Source organism: Mirounga angustirostris, unplaced genomic scaffold (genome assembly GCF_029215605.1).
Source record: "Mirounga angustirostris isolate CCGP_5_RB_7025 unplaced genomic scaffold, mMirAng1.0.hap1 SCAF_1, whole genome shotgun sequence".
NCBI classification, from domain to species: domain Eukaryota; kingdom Metazoa; phylum Chordata; class Mammalia; order Carnivora; family Phocidae; genus Mirounga; species Mirounga angustirostris.
This window is the reverse complement of record NW_026991709.1, coordinates 97,714,306-97,731,716: the sequence shown is the minus strand read 5'-3', so window position 1 is coordinate 97,731,716 and position 17,411 is coordinate 97,714,306.

Below are 17,411 nucleotides of genomic sequence, written 5' to 3'. Positions count from 1 at the left end.
CAACCAGGAGTCAGGTCCTTTTGATGTCCGTCCTGTCCAACACCAGTGCAATTTTAAGGTGCTTAAATGATAAATATAATAGGACAATGCCTGAAAGTTTAAAAGTTTCAGGAAAGGTGGGATTTTTGTTTTCAGTGTGCTGGAATCTAGTTTTTCTTATTCAAGAGTCACTGGTAAACTACTAACGCCAAGAACCCCAGCTTTGCTACGTTTGCCTCTCTTTTGGCCTCTCTTTAGTAATTTCTAGCAGGCTGGGAGGACTTCCAAGGAATTTGTTAGAGGAAGATATTTATCTGTTATTTTGGAGGAATAGACAGAAAATTTACATGTAATTATGTTAGAATGATTTGAAACTATGTAAATTTTGCAGAAGGGAAATGGTTATTTCTTGAGTCAGTAGGTTATTTGGAGGAACATTCCATTCTGCAAGATAGTGTCAAAAGTTCAAAAATAACAGAAGTAAAACCAATTAATGAGTTGGTTGATTAGTAAAAGTTTATTGTGCACACACCAGAAATGCAGTTTGTAAACCAGGAGCACTCAAACCAAAATATGGAATGAAGCTCAGGGGAATATTGTCATAAAGCAGCTTATATAGTGAGAGGCAGTGACTGTGTATTCTTCACAGTGGTTGGTTATAATATTATAATTTTCTTAAATAATAGGGAACTGGTCAGTGGTTATCTCATATCAACCTTGGGAAACAGTTCAAGTTTTGCTTATGATTTCCAGAGGCATAAGCGAGAAATGACCCAAGTCAAGTCAGTCTTGCGAAATAAGCTAAATTAAGCTTTGTTTATATGACTAAACCGGTTTTGCTTGCTCAGAAAAATTTTAAGGCTCAGCTCCTTTTTTTTTTTTTAAGATTTGATATATTTATTTGAGAGAGAGAGTGCACAAGCAGGGGAGGGACACAGGGAGAGGGAGAAGCAGGCCACACGCTGAGCAGGGAGCCCAATGCAAGGCTGGATCCCAGGACCCTGGGATCATGACCTGAGCCCAAGGCAGACACTTAACTGGCTGAGCCACGCAGGCTCCCAGTCTCCATTTGGTTTTGATTGTAACAATAATTCTGTCTTAAAATTGTTTACATTCCCTTACTCATTAATTTTACTTCTAGGATCCTATCTTAATGAAATAAAAATACAGTGAAACTATACCCAAAAGATATTACTCAGAATAGTCATTATATTGAATCATTAGAAAACATTCTGCATTTCCATCCATAAAGATTATTTAGGTAAGATGGATCGCTAGAAAAAAATTTAAACTTATGCTTACAAAACAAAGCTGGAGGGAGAGGTTGGTAAAAGGGTACAAACTTTCAGCTCTAAGATGAATAAAGTCTGAGGATAAAATGTAAAAGGTGGTGATAACACTGTATTGTGTAACTGGAATTTGCTAAGAGGTAGAATTTAAATGTTCTCACTAAAAACAAAACGAAACAAAAGGTTAAATATGTGAGGTGATGGATGTGAAACTTAACTAGATGGGGGGTGGGAATCTTTCCTCAGTGTTATACGTATATCAAAATGCCATGATGCTAAATATCCTATAATTTTATATGTCAATTATATCTCCATAAAGCTGCAATTTAAAAAAAAAAGTAAGTATAGTACTTACCCAAGCCTGTAGATGAGAATTTAGTCCTCAGAATTGACTCCCAGATGCACTATTGAAAAGAATGTAGTCCTATCCTCTCCCAACATGCTAGTGATGCCACATAGGCACTTTCTTACCTTCTATAATTCATACCTTAATAATTAGCAAACATTTATTGATTATTTATTATGCAAAAGTCACTGTGCATTTGTGCTGGGGTTACAGAATTGGAGGAAATAAACAGGTACACTGAGAAAACCAGAGTAATAATTATAACAACTAATATTTATTGAGGTCAGATACACTATTCATGTCAAAAGCATTATCTCATTTAATCCTCACAACATCTCAATTTTCAAAAGACAAAAAAAGCACTTAGAGAAATTAGAAAATAAGAATAAACATAAATATCATCCAAGATGTGGGCTGTTACTTTTATCCACTGCTAGCAGAGATGCAAAATGGTACAATCCATTTAGAAAACAGTTGGCAGTCATTAAAAGTGAGATCATAAATCTAATAAATGTCCTATTCATTCAAAATTAGGTATTTATAATAGGAAAAAGAAACACAAAGACTTGTACAATTTTTTTTTTTTTTTTAAGATTTTATTTATTTGCGAGAAAGAATGAGAGACAGAGAGCATGAGAAGGAGGAGGGTCAGAGGGAGAAGCAGACTCCCTGCTGAGCCACCCAGGCACCCTGTACAAATGTTTATAGTAGCTTTATTTATCTCCCAACTGGAAATAATCCAAATTAAGAAAATTATAAAATATGCAGAAGATGAATTAGCACAAAAATATTAAACTTTTAAAAAAAGAATTTTAAGGGCACCTGGGTGGTTCGGTTGGTTAAACGTCTGACTCTTGATTTTGGTTCAGGTCATGATCTCAGGGTCGTGAGATTGAGCCCCACATTGGGCTCCGTGATTGGCGTGGAGCATGCTTAAGATTCTCTCCCTCCTTCTCCCTCTGCCCCTCCTCCCTCTGCTCAGGGCACACATGTGCCCACTCTCACTCTCTCTCTCTCAAAATTTTTTTTTTTTTTTTAAATAAGGGAAAACTTTTGTTCTATGATTAAGAGAGAAAGATTAAAAAAAAAAAATCTGTGAGAAAGTACATCCTGCTTGATTGGTTCCAAGACTCCAGTCAGCTCTAGGATTTAAAGAAGTTGAGATTCATCCAGCATCTCCACCAGAATTTGTGATCATTATTTTGGAGTATAAGAGGAGAGGACAAAAGATGGGGCTGGGTGAAGGAGGTGGACTTGGTCCTTCTGGCAACGTCTACTAAAGAGTTCCTATTTCTTTTGAATTACCCTTCACCTTCCATGAAATGCATGATTATGGAGCAACCAGTTATAATATGATACACAAAATGACACCAAAAATGTGATTCAAAGATGGATAATTGGTTAATGGCCAATATTTCAGGCGATATATATATTTTTTTTTTTTCTTTGAGAAATGTTAGCAACAGAGGAGAGAAGAAAGTTTGTAGATCATGTTTGATGGAGATATATATGGAGCTGTACATAGATCTATCTCTGTATCTATCTCCATCATCTATAGATAGACATATCTATATCTGTTATCTAGTTAGCTAGCTAGCTAGCTAGCTAATCTGTCATCTATCTATCTTCTATATATATTTGGCTGAACACATGGTTCTTCTTAGGGTAACTGAGTGAATCAAGACTGCAAAGATAGATCAGTGCCACACTGTGGAAAGCCCTAAATTTAAATACATGGATATAGAAGTATCATTGAAAGATTAGCACTATTAAACAGAATTTCAAGAATAAGTACCTGGAATCTTATGTTTGATTGTTAGAGTGGAATCTTCTGTTAGCAGTGATAATGGAATAAAAAGAATAAAATCAGAAGGACTAGTCAATTAATTGTTAAAGAAACTTGAAAGTTAGAAGAATAAAGTCTCTAAGATTTCCTGCTTGTGTGATTGCTATTTTCAGAAGGAGTAAATTCAGGAATAAGTAGTTTTGGAGCAAAAAGCTAATGTGCAATTACTGAGTTAATCAAGAGTTTTTGTAGGACTTTGGGGGGGTTCTCTTTTATAAGTTCTTGGACAACAGGACAAGGGAAAAAGTGCATCATCTTAATAATGGTAATTTTTAAAAGGTCAAGTAACCAGGGGACAATCACTCCAAGTTTAAAGCATTTTCTGGAACAAATATATAGCCTAATTTGAGTACATATACCTGTTATTTGCTTATTTTGCAACCTCTTATGTGTATTAATATTTTCTTTATGTTTATAATTTCAAACATTATACAAAAATATTATATTTTTGAGAGATACAAAAGGCTACAAAAGAAGTAACTATTTCAAATAAAAGAGTAAAGTTGTTCTTAACACCTATATAACAATTATAAATATGGGTTTATCTAATAATTTATTAACAATAAGAATAAGGTAATATTTTCAAACTGAGATATTTCACATAAATAATAACTGCTATTTAAATACTTAAGTATTATTATTATTATTAAATACTTAAGTATTTAAGATACATTAAATATTTAGGATATACAGGGCTCAACTGCAGTTCTGAAGACTTTTCTCATACTTATAAGTGTTTGAGCTATCTATAGATTTAATACTATTAAATGTAATAGATGGCAATATTTATCTAACTATGTCAGTCTGCCTCAATTCATTACCAAATATGAAACTTACTAAAATCTCTGGGATCCTGTTCAATTAAGAAAGAAGAAAGAATGAATATTAATATTTCAATTTAAATAGAATCAGGGTTTTAGTTCTCTTGAGTTATGTACTAAGTGCGTAATAAATATGTACATTGCTTTATATGTCTTCATTACTACAGATTTTGTAATTGTATTATTCAAAAATCTATTTACAATGAGCCAAAATGTTAAATGCACGTTTATATATATGTGTTTTTTTATGGGAAGAAGAAATAATACAAAACAAACTCCTAAAAAGATAGAAAACAAATCCTGGTCTTCAAATATCTGTCTGTGTTAAACACATTCACCTCTTTTTTCCCTATTCATTTCTAAAGCTATTTTGAATACTCTCTCTTCTTCCTCTCAGGGTCTGGGTAGTCTGTAGAACCATAAACTTTGTAGGTCACCAAATTAATTTTTTTTTTTCATTCTTGAAGTCATGATCTATCTCATTGTGGATTGTCCTCAAATAATATGAAGTGCCGATTTGACGTGTATTTTTAGGAGTTATTTGTTGTAATCCATTTCCCCTTTATAGTGTTTTAAGGAATATATTTCTTAAGTATATTTGAACAAAACAACAATGCAAACAGGATTTGAACAACATTTCAAAATAATATATTAATGACAATTCCAGGAATAAAATGTGGCAATTTCTAACAGTCTTATTTAACAAACAGGTAATGTTCTCTGTAAACACTAGGCTTGTTCTTAATGCTTTATAGGTACTAAATCCTTATAATAATATTATCCATATTTTACAGACAAAACTGAGACACAGAGATGGTAAGTAATTTTCTCAAAATTACCCGTCTAGTGTTTGGCCAGGCCAAAATTTAAGTTCAGGCACGTTGAGTGCAGGGTTCCTACGCTGTTACTGTCTTTCCCACGAAGTGCCCTTCATTCTTTTTCATTTAGTATTTTCATCAAAATTAACAGGTGTTTGCTAAGAAAAAACACTCCGGTGCTTCTCTATGACTCACATAGAAGACTTCTGTGATCAGAAGTGTGGGTTTTCTACCTATCAGGCAATTCTGTGACATTGGCTGGGTGTCCTACAATTTAACTCAATTCTGACACTATATACATGGCTCCTAAGATAGCCAGTGTTATACATTTCCCTCTACTTACTGCTTTTACTGAGTCCTACAAATACTGACACTTTGCCTTGTGATTTTTATCTCAGTTAAAATACTTTCTAGTGGCCTTTTTTATTAATTCTTTGACACAAGTGTTATTTCAGTGTATGTTATTTATTTCTCAAATGTTTATGGATTCTCCATATATATTACTGTTACTGTTCATATTCTATTATGGTTAGAGACTTCATTTGTATGAATTGATCCTTTTTAAATTAACCGAAACAAAATGACCCAGAATACGCTCTATTTTGGTAAATGCTCTGTGCCTTGAACAGAATGTGTATACTGCTGTTTTTACATGGAATGTTCTGTGAAGTTCAATTAGATGAAATCGGTTGAAATATTATTCAGGTCTTCCATATCCCTACTGATATTCAGTCTATTTTTCTTACCCATTATTGAGAGAGGTTTGGTAATATTTGATGAAAAAATTTGTCTATTTTCTGTCTTTTCTTTTTTAGTTTTGCTTATTGTGTTTTGAAACTGTCTTATTACATGAATAAATGTTCAAGATTGCTGTGTAATGTTGACAAATAGGACACTTCATTTTTACCAAATGACCTTTTTTATGCTTCTTAGTAGCCTTTCCACTGAAATATATTTTGTTAATATTAATAGAGCCACTCCAACTTACTTCTGATATGGTCTATGTTTTTAAAATTTTTCTACTTTTCATATATTTGTGTCTTTATATTTAAATTGAATTTCTTTTTACTTTTTTTTTTTTTTTTTAAGTAAACTCTACTCTCAGCGTGGATCCCAGTGTGGGGCTTGAACTCATGATCCTGAGATCAAGACCTGAGCTGAGATCAAAATTCAGATGCTTAACTGACTGAGCCTCCCAGACACCCCTAAATTGAATTTCTTATAAATACAATATAATTGCATTTTACTTTTTAATCCAATCTGACAACCTATGCCTTTAATTACATGCTTGGAGAATTAATCATTACTACGATTATTTGTATTTTTGGGTAAATTTAGAGTAGGCCTGCTTTATCTTTGGAACATATTCCAAAACTCTCAGTGGATGCCAGAAACTGCTTAGTTTAGTCCAGAACCCTATATTCATGTCTCCACTAAGCATAAGCAGTCTCTTCACTAGCTTCTTGAACATATGGAATACAGTTAGAGTAATGATTAAAGTCTTTATATATTAACTTTATCATCTATGTAAATTCTGGGTTGGTGTGGATTGATCTATTTTTCTCCTAATTATGGAATTTATTTTCCTGTTTCTTTTCATTCTTGGTAATTTTTGATTGGATGTCAGATATTTTGAATATTAAATTGTTAAGAGTTATAAATTTTTGTATACCTATAAATGTTCTTTAGCTTTGTTTTTAGACAAGGTTAAATTACTTGGAAAGTTTTCATCCTTTTCTGTCTTGCTTTAAAATTTTGTTAGACAGGATTAGAGCAGCATCTGGCTGGAGCAAATTTTCCGCACTTCTGTGGCAATACCTGAGTTTTCTACCTGATGCTCACAAATTATTAGGTTTTCCATTCTAGATAGTAGGAACAAGCATTATGGTTGGACCTGTGTAAGCATTAAGGTTGTTCCCGCTAAGCCTTTCAGGAGTTTTCTTCACTGAACTTGGATGTGTCCTCAATTCATGCACTAATCAGGGCTCAGCTAAATACTAGAGAGGGTCCCCCATAGATCTCTGGAAATTTTTCTCTGGCAGCTCTCTGTTTTTTGGTACTCTTTCCAATGAACTTGCCACCTTGGTCTTCCTGGGCTCCCTGCTCCATCTTCTTAACTCAGAGGCACCACCAAGCCCTGCCTGGATTGTCCCTACCTGCACACAGTTTGGAAACTCCCAAGACAATAAGAATTAAGGCATTTGTTGTGCTCATCTTTTTATTTCTTATTTCTCAGGAGTCCTTTGATGCCCAATGTTCTGTGTCCCAAAACCATTGTTTCATATATTTTGTCTTTGTGTGTGTGTGTTTTTTTAAGCTTGTTTCAGACAGGAGCATAAATTCAGTCCTTATGATTCCATCCTGGCTGGAAGCAGAAGTCTCATGAGGTGGTTTTAATCAATCGAAATACAGAGAAAAAACAAGAACAAAAGGCTATTTATATTGTTAAGAGGCTTAAAAATAGTAATCTTGAATTGTTTGAATAAATCCTGTCAATCTAGCTTACACCCTTACATGTATCTATGAATTTAGTTCAGAAAAACACTTATCTTTAAAGCTGTTATAGTAATGTTTATCATAAAGCTTTGATTATACCCCTACAATGTCTTATAGTTTAATCTTCAACCATTCTTTCTTTCCACTCTTACATTAATTCCTGGCCTCCAACTTTTGTGTGAATCGGGTTCCAATACATCTTTCCAACACAAACGGTGATGTTCTATGTACACTTATTTTTTCTCTCTCCCAGTGGGTGATCTCTTATTTACTTTCATATTTCCCCAGGTCTTTCATCTACCATTTCCTCACCCTTCTTGTTTGTTAAGACTTATTTTTGTTCAGTCCTTCCACTAACTCAACAGAGGCACTAAAAAAAAAAAAAATCAATATTTCTTATCTGGAAATGTTGACCAATCACCAATTTTCAGAACGAAAGTTAAACAATTGTAAGAAAGAGAACACCTGCCTAGTTAGCTGAATCAGTCTGATAAAGCCCAGCAAGCCACAAGGCAGGAGAGATCAATGTCAGTTTGTCTTTACTTTCTGGTTGATGATAATTCATGTGAGTGAAAGCAGATTATTTCTGAAATAACTAATTTATAAATTGGGTCAATTAAACATTGTAGGAATTTGGAGAGTATTTTGCTTGGCCTGATGTTGGGTTATATTTTTCAAATTTCCCTTTAAGGAAGAAGTCCCTCTAAAAACAAAAACAAAACAAAACAAAACACAGAGAACAAAACTAATTAAGCGTTAGTACATAGAACTTGCATAAAATGAATTAATATATAAAACATTAATATTAAAAACATATATATTGAATAATGGTAGCAACCAGAAGGGTCAGATTTATCATTACTTCAAAGGAACAAGGGTACAACTAAAGATGAGATTGAAAATTAAGTTTAAAATCAATAAAAAAAACAAGATGGTTATATATACTAAAAACAAAAAGATGTGAATGAAGCCAGAGACTCCTAATAATATTTATTATGTATATGTGTCAAACACCTGTAACTCATTTGATCAGGTGTTGAACTTTGTGGCACTTGAGTGAAAAGCAAAAATCTTTGTAGAAAATCTTATAAAATTACAAAAGCCCTAGAACTACTAAGTGAGGTTAGCAATATATTACAGGATAGAAGATTAATATATAGTTAATATAAAATTAATAATATATCTATATACTATCAATGAATAATTAGAAATTGATATCTAAAAATCAATGCCATTTTTAATAGTATCCAAAAAATGAACAACTTAAGGATAAACCTGACAGAAGATGTGTAAAAGCTGTACAATGAAAACTATAATACACGGTATAGATAAATTAGAGAAAACCTAACTTAACAGAAAGAATAACTGGATGATTCTTGTTAAGATGCAATTATTTCCAAATTAGTCCATATATTCAGTGTAATATCAATCAAAATCCCAGCAAGCCTTTCTTACAGAAATTGGGAAACTGATTCAAAAGTTCACCTGGAAACACAAAGATCCTAGAACAGTCAAAGCAACTTTGATTTTTAAAAAGAACAAAATTGGAGAATTAGTATGACTTTATTTTGAGAATTATCATAAAGCTACCATAATCAAAACCGTGTGGTATTGGCATCAAGATAGACAAATAGATCAATGGATCAGAGTAGAGTCCAGAAATAGAACCACATATACATAGACAACTGATTTTGAAAAAAGGGGGAATACAAGAGCCTGTTTTTCCACCAAACAATAAACTGGAAAGAACCAAAAAAGAACAACAACAATGACAACAACACCCCCAAACAACAACAACAACAAAAATGATGAATAGGAAAAATCTGTGGAGAAATGACAGTCTTTCCAAAATATGGTAGTGGAACAATTAGATATATTCATAAGCAAAAGATAAACTTTAATACATATCACACCATCACACCATATGCAAATACATCAAAATGGATCATAGTCTTAAATGTGAACAGAAAATTATAAAACTTCTAGAAGTAAACATAAGAGAAAATCTGTGGGACCTTGGGTTTGGCAAAGATTTCTCAGATATGATACCAAAACATAATCTATAAAGGGAAAACAATAAATCAGACTTCAACAAAAGTAAAAAAAAAGTCAGCTCTTTAAAAGACTTTTTTTTTTTAAAGATTTTATTTATTTATTTGACAGAGAGAGACACAGCGAGAGAGGGAACACAAGCAGGGGGAGTGGGAAAGGGAGAAGCAGACTCCCAGATGAGCAGGGAGCCCGATGTGGGGCTCAATCCCAGGACCCTGGGATCATGACCTGAGCTGAAGGCAGATGCCTAACAACTGAGCCACCCAGGCGCCCCTTTAAAAGACATTGTTAAGAAGTGAAAAGATAACCCATAGACTGAGAGAAACTATTTGCAAAGCATATATCTGCTAAAGAACTAGGATTCAGAATGCATATATATCTTACAAAGGTCTAAAACTCTATAGTAAGATAACAAACAACCTAATTAAGAAATACACAAAAGATTTAAACAGACATTTAACCACAGATTTATGGTGGCCCATAGGCACTTGGAAAAATGCTGAACATCATTAGTCATTAAAAAATTAAAAAAAAAAAAACACTAATGCTTAATTATTTACCACTACTCACTTTATAGATGGTTAAAATTAAACACTGACCATACCAAGGACTGGCAAAGATGTAAATAATTGAAACTCTCATACATGGTGGTGGAAATGCAAGATGGTATATATAGCTATTTTGGAAAATAATTTGACACTTTCTTAAATAGTCCAGACTAGACCTACCATATGTCCTGGCTGTTCTACTCCAAAGTCATGACCCAATAGGAAAAAAAAAAAAAAAAAAAGTATTCCTATATAGAGATCTGTGCATGGGCATTCACAGCAGTTTTATTTGTACTAATGGCTACTAACAGGTAAATTAATAAGAAATTCTGATATATCTATATACTGGAATACTTCACAGGAATAGAAGAAAGCAACTACTATATATGAATCTCAAAATTTACCATGAGTCTCAAAATAATCATGTTGCATGAAATATGCAATATCAAAAAATATACTGTGAGATCCCATTTATATAAAATTCTAGGAAAATGCATAATGACAGAAAGCAGATGAATAATTGATTAGGGATATAAGGAGAATTACAAATGCTCATAAAGAGACTTTTGGGAATATTGGACATGTTCACTATCTCAATTGTAGTCATAGTTTTGCAGCTGTATGCATAAGTTAAAACCTGCCAAATTGTACACTTGAGATGTGAGCAGTTAATTGTGTATCGGTTGTATCTCAATAAAGCTGTTAAATATCTTTTTTAAATTTTGATTTGGAAGAGTTTACAGGGTGACTAGATATAATTCCATACACTGGGGTTAAGAAAAGCTAACATGACATCATGATATGGTGAAGCCAAAGGTAAGGTTAACATAGAAATCTTTACCATAAAATCCTCTGTTCTTTCTCGAGATGAGTACACCTAGTATGGAAAAAATGAACACAATCAGTTAAAAGATTCTTACTGCATGTATGATTACCATAAATCAGTTAAGAGAAATCCAACTTTTCCTGCTAGAGCATTTTTCAACAATTTTAATAGTGTCAAAAAGATTTTATGTAATGTGTTATACTGTCAACAATAGCTTAATTTCTATAAAAATATATAATGTAATATAAAAATATATATATAGTATGTTCTTACAATACCGTTTAGTGCAGGTTAGAGGTACCATCAATTCCACAGAGGACATTTTACAATGAACAAAAGAATGCAATGTACACGTTTTACATCCACATGAGATGGGGTGGGGGTGAGAAGCTTCAAGGAATGCATGACTTGACTCATTCAGGGAATAGTTTTAGTACATTATTACTTGATATAAATCTTGCAATAATAATTAGATATCATATGAATTGAGGTTGTAAGTGATCATATAAATTACCTCAATAAATTTCCCTCCAACAGGACGCCTGGGTGGCTCAGTTGGTTAAGCGACTGCCTTCGGCTCAGGTCATGATCCTGGAGTCCCGGGATCGAGTCCCGCATCGGGCTCCCTGCTCGGCAGGGAGTCTGCTTCTCCCTCTCCCACTCCCCGTTTGTGTTCCCTCTCTTCCTGTGTCTTTCTCTGTCAAATAAATAAATAAAATCTTTAAAAAAAAAAATTCCTTTCAACAAAAATTTAAAGCCATATAACTTTGCCAACTTGCCAAGATAAAGGTTTTGCAAAAATACTTACAGGTAATGAAATAAGGAGATTTTACTAGTTTTTCTAGTTACAAGTCAATTAAATGATTACCTGTCATTTGTATGTCCAAAATAAAAATTTTGTTTTTATTATTGTGTTGTCCTTATTAAATGATTTCTTGCTACAATTAGGTAATTATAAAATTGTGCCAATTTTTATTATTTTTATTCTAAAACTACAATATTTACACTTAGAGGACTCTTTGCTTTTTTCTTTTTTTTTTTAAGATTTATTTATCCATTTTTTTAGAGAGAGGAGAGGGCATGAGCAGGAAGGGCAGAGGGAAAGGAAGAGAGAGAGAATCTCAAGCAAACTCTGAGCTGAGTATGGAGCCCAACGCAGGGCTTGATCTCACAACTCTGAGATCACGACCTGAGCCAAAACCAAGAGTTGGATGCTTAATGGACTGCACCACCCAGGTGACCCAAAACTATCCTTTTTCTATTGTTGAGGACTTCCAATCCTTTCTACTAGACTTGTGGTTTACAGACAAAGAAATGTGTATTTTTACAGGAGAATAAAACAAAAAAACAAACAAAAAACCATTTCTATTGGTTGTGATTCAGCATCAATATACAAATGTCTCTAGATTAACACCAGGTCATCTATAAGGAACTTAAGTAATTTAGATTAAAAAATCCATATGGTCAAATAGTGAGAAAAAAAATAATGAAAATTGTAAACTATGTTCTTAACACATATATTTTGCTGTGATCAATAGTATAATCAGGGTGAATTGTTGATGATCATGCCTGAAGCCTGAAGATTCTCATACAAAATACCGACTGTGCTGTACACTTTTCATTTCTACTAAGCTAATTAGTTTTGTACTTTAAGAGGAAGTAGCAAATATATATTTAAAGATTTTATTTTTTTATTTATTCATTAGAGAGAGCGAGAATGAGAGAGAGAGAGAGCACATGAGAGGGGGGAGGGTCAGAGGGAGAAGCAGACTCCCCGCCGAGCAGGGAGCCCAATGCGGGACTCGATCCAGGGACTCCAGGATCATGACCTGAGCCGAAGGCAGTCGCTTAACCAACTGAGCCACCCAGGCGCCCGCAAATATATATTTAAATTTTAATATCAATGCAACTTTTACTCAGGGTTTAATTTCAACAATGATAATGGTATGAGAAGATCTGAAATGCAAAATCATCTGATCCTATTTATGAGATATTCTTATGAAAATTAACTGAGAAGCTCAAGTTTTGCTGTTTCTTAGAGTTGGGATAGTTTGTGTGAAATAAAGGTGAATATAACCTGTGAGACAATGTTATGACTCACCAGAGGGGTCAAGAGACCCATTGTGACAGTCACATGAGGGTTTCTGTAGAGGATGATCATATTTGTATAATTTGCCAAAGACCTGTCCAGGACACGATCTATACTTTGCTCTGGTCCTCTGAGGAAAACTCACAATGCTTACCCTGACGAAAAGGAGATTCAAGCTGACTCTTTCCTCCATTTTCAATCTGCTTCTTGGCTTTTAAACAAACCGATATTAACTTGTAACTATTAATTTAACTAGTAACTATTAATTTACATAGCACCCCAGGATCCCAGATTTTATACAATGGATTCTTAAAACTTCACCAGCATAAATGAAACATTGAATGGCTATTTAAAGTCTGTTAGATCATCTTTGTCTGAGTCATCTTTGCTTTGAATCAAATGCCTTAGATTCATTCACTTGTTTCCCTCTGGGGACACATACATATATTTAGTTAGCTGTGTATGAAGTTGTTTACCATAAAAGGTTATTTCTACACCAAATTTCCCATTTAACTTCAATGCTATTTTATTTAAAATGGAGGAATTTTAATTTATTCATTTAAAATAGATCAAATTACAAAGCTTTCTATTCACTGCTTAATCTCATTTCAAACTTCTTAAATATTTTTTAATTACACTATTAGATAGTTTGTGAACAAATTCACCATCAGTACTGCCTACAGATAACGAGTTAATATAGGAATGGAAAGTCCCACTGTGCTGGGATACAGTGACATTTTAATGCCAACCAAAATATATTGGCCACTCTGACCTTCAGGGTTCTTGCAGCATATGGAAAACTTGCAAATTTCCAGCACCGTGCCTAACTTAATAAAGACAGATTCAAAGAACAAAAAAATAAAGAAGCCAGTCTATTCTCCAATTCATATGATTTTTTTTATTCAAATGAATTTGATCAGAACTAGCAATAGTATTGACTCTAAATTAACTTTGAAAAACAATTTCTGTGAAGAAAATTTAAAAAACAGAAACAAAAAAATGAGGTTTACAAAGAAATCATACATTGCTCCCACAAAGGAAAATAATTCACATTCCATAAACTTATTATTTTAGCCATGCTACCGAGATGGGGAAGTTGTTTTTTTCCTGATTTCCAGAGAAAAGAGAGAACATTTTAGGTCATGTCTTAGAGCCTGATGGAGCAATCTAAATTATTTCTCTTGCTCACGGAGTTAAAATTTTGCTGTTGAATGATTATCAAATATGTGAACTGTTACATTTTAAGACATTTTTCACTAATTGGTTTATATATACATTATATGTCCTCAACTTGATTATAAATTCCTCACAGAAAAGTGTTCACTTCTCTTATAATTTTACAATTCCAGACCCCATTTCCCTGATTGAAGCACAAATACCTCCTAAGCGTCCCCACCTGTTGTCTTTTTCACTCCAGGTTACATCAAAGCAGTTTTCCTAAAGTTGAGCTCTGATCCCATCCCATCTGTATTCTGGGTAAAATAGGGAAGACCAAAAGGCCATCACCTAAGTCAGAGGACTGCATAGGCTCCATGACATTTCCCCACAGATAGACTGTAGGCAAGGAATCAATACGGGTGACATCAGCCTAAATTCACAGCTACCTTGACAAATCTGTCACCTGTTTGAAGTGACCAAGCAGAGAATTAGTTACACACAGGGAATTCATGCAGTAGGTACTTCAAGGAGCCTATAGAGGTATTTTGGATTCTAAGAACTTTAGAGCAAATTTCCCTCAGTTGTGTCCAGTTGTATTAGCTTGTATGATATTATATTAAGGGAAGCATGAGATTTTTCTACAGGTAGAGGATTCTTGTAATTGATTTCTCTGTGGCTATGTAGCAGAGTTTGTGAGAGTGCATAGAACCCACAGTGAATTGGGACAGTATGCTTTAAAGGAGTCTCCTGACAGTCTTCTCAAAAAATTTAAAATACCCTTAATTATCTAATGGAGTATGGCTGATTTTTCTCACCCATTTTAACAGTTTTATATGTCTTGCACCTTAACTCTAAATGTGTGTTATGATTTAGTCAAGCTGAAGAATTAATGCTCCTGATATAGTCTCTGATATTTACTATCACCACATATTCAAATACATGATATATATACAAACTTTGGTACACCTCTTATTTATTTATGACTCCAGAACAGTTTTTCCCAAACAGGGTACTGAAAAAATGAAGCACCACTGTTTTTTGTTTGTTTGTTTGTTTTGTTTTGTTTTTTCAGTTCTCCCAAGGAAGGTACATAGTTAGTGTCATTCTAGATGCATAAAAGATTAGTTAATTTATTTTACACAAGGGATGTCTCAGGCATTAAGGAAATTCTATTATGGAAATTCAGTTGACAAGGTCTGTTTGGAAACCAAATTAAATCCAACTTGAGCACCAATTTTCAAAAATAGAAGATAAGTTCAAGGTCAGCTATTTTGAACCCCTTTTGATCTACACAAGAGGGTGGAGACACTGTGGTTTATCAGATGTTGTCGCTGTTGCTGCAGTTTTCTCTGTGGTCCTACATATTGCTGTCAAAATGTGTGGTGCTGATGCTCCATCTGAAGTGAGTTTTGTTTTTGTTTTTTTTTTATTAATTGTAGTACGAACAGTAAACATGAGATCTACTTTTTTTTTTTTTAAAGATTTTATTTATTTGAGAGAGAGAGAATGAGAGACAGAGAGCGTGAGAGGGAGGAAGATCAGAGGGAGAAGCAGGCTCCCCGCCGAGCAGGGAGCCCGATGCGGGACTCGATCCCGGGACTCCAGGATCATGACCTGAGCCGAAGGCAGTCGCTTAACCAACTGAGCCACCCAGGCGCCCGAGATCTACTCTTAACAAGGTTTTAAGTGCACTGTACAGTATTGTTAACTATAGGCACAATGTTGTACAGCTGACCTCTAGAACTTATTCATCTTGTACAACTGAATCTAGACTTATTTACTCCTCCTTGCAGCCTCTGGCAATCACTATTCTATTCCCTGTTTCTACGAGTTTGACTCTTTTAGATACTCCATATAAGAGCAATCAAGCAGTATTCATTTGTTACAAATAACCCCATTAAAAAATGGCAGACTTCAGTAGATATTTCTCCAAAGAAGACATACAAATGACCAACAAGCAGGGAAAGGTGCTTAAGATCACTGTTAATCAGGGAAATGAAAATCAAAGCCACAATGAGATACCACCTCACAGCTATTAGGATGGCTGTTATTAAAAAAGAAAAAAAAGATAACAAGTGTTGGTGAATATGGTGATAAATTAGAACACTTGTGCACTGTTGGTGTGAATGTAAAATGGTATAACCACTATGGAAAACAGTCTGAAGGTTCCTCAAAAAATTAAAAATAGAACTACCATATGATCCAGCAATCCCACTTCTGGGTACATGTTCAAAAGAATTGAAATGAGGATCTCGAGGACATTTCTGTTCTCTGATATTCATTGCAGCATTATTGACAATAGCCAAGATATGGAAACAACTGAAATGTCCGTCAGAGGTTAAATGGATAAGGAAAATGTAGTATATACATACAATGGAATATTCTTCAGCTTAAAAAAGAAGGGAATCTCGGGTGCCTGGGTGGCTCAGATGGTTAAGCGTCTGCCTTCAGCTCAGGTCATGAGCCCAGCGTCCTGGGATCGAGTCCCGCATCGGGCTCCCTGCTCCTTGGGAGCCTGCTTCTCCCTCTGCCTCTCTCTCTCTCTCTGTGTGTCTCTCATGAATAAATAAATAATATCTTTAAAAAAGAAATTAAAAAAAATAAAAAAGAAGGGAATCTTCCTTATGTGAAACATGGATGAACCTGGAGGACATTGTGTTAAGTCAAAAAGATGGTTACTGAAGTGGGTTTTAATTCCTGACATTTCAGCACCAGCCAGTGTGTTATGCAGGCTTCTCTGCTGCCTCTTGCAGAGTTTAGCTACAAGTGTTCCCCCCCTCCACCCCCCCAAGGTGATGGTCCTTGCTGACCATTCACCAAAGGAATATCACATCCATCTCCTTAAAGATCTTCCTTAGAAGTGCTCTGTTCCATGATCCTCTGATAAACAAACAACTTGAAACCTTTGTCCTTGTTGGGCAGTAAAACTTCTCCTTTCTTCCCTTCTAGGGTTTTTGGTTGGTCTAATAATTACATTGACACAGGACAGATCCACAGGAGAAAAACAAATTTAATTATATATGTATAGGAGCTCGTAGAAATGAGACTCGAATAAGTGACTAAAGCAAGCAGATTTTATATCTTTTAGACCAAGAAACAGTAAGTCTGTGAAGAATTGGCAAAATAAAGAAGTTTGGGCTTGG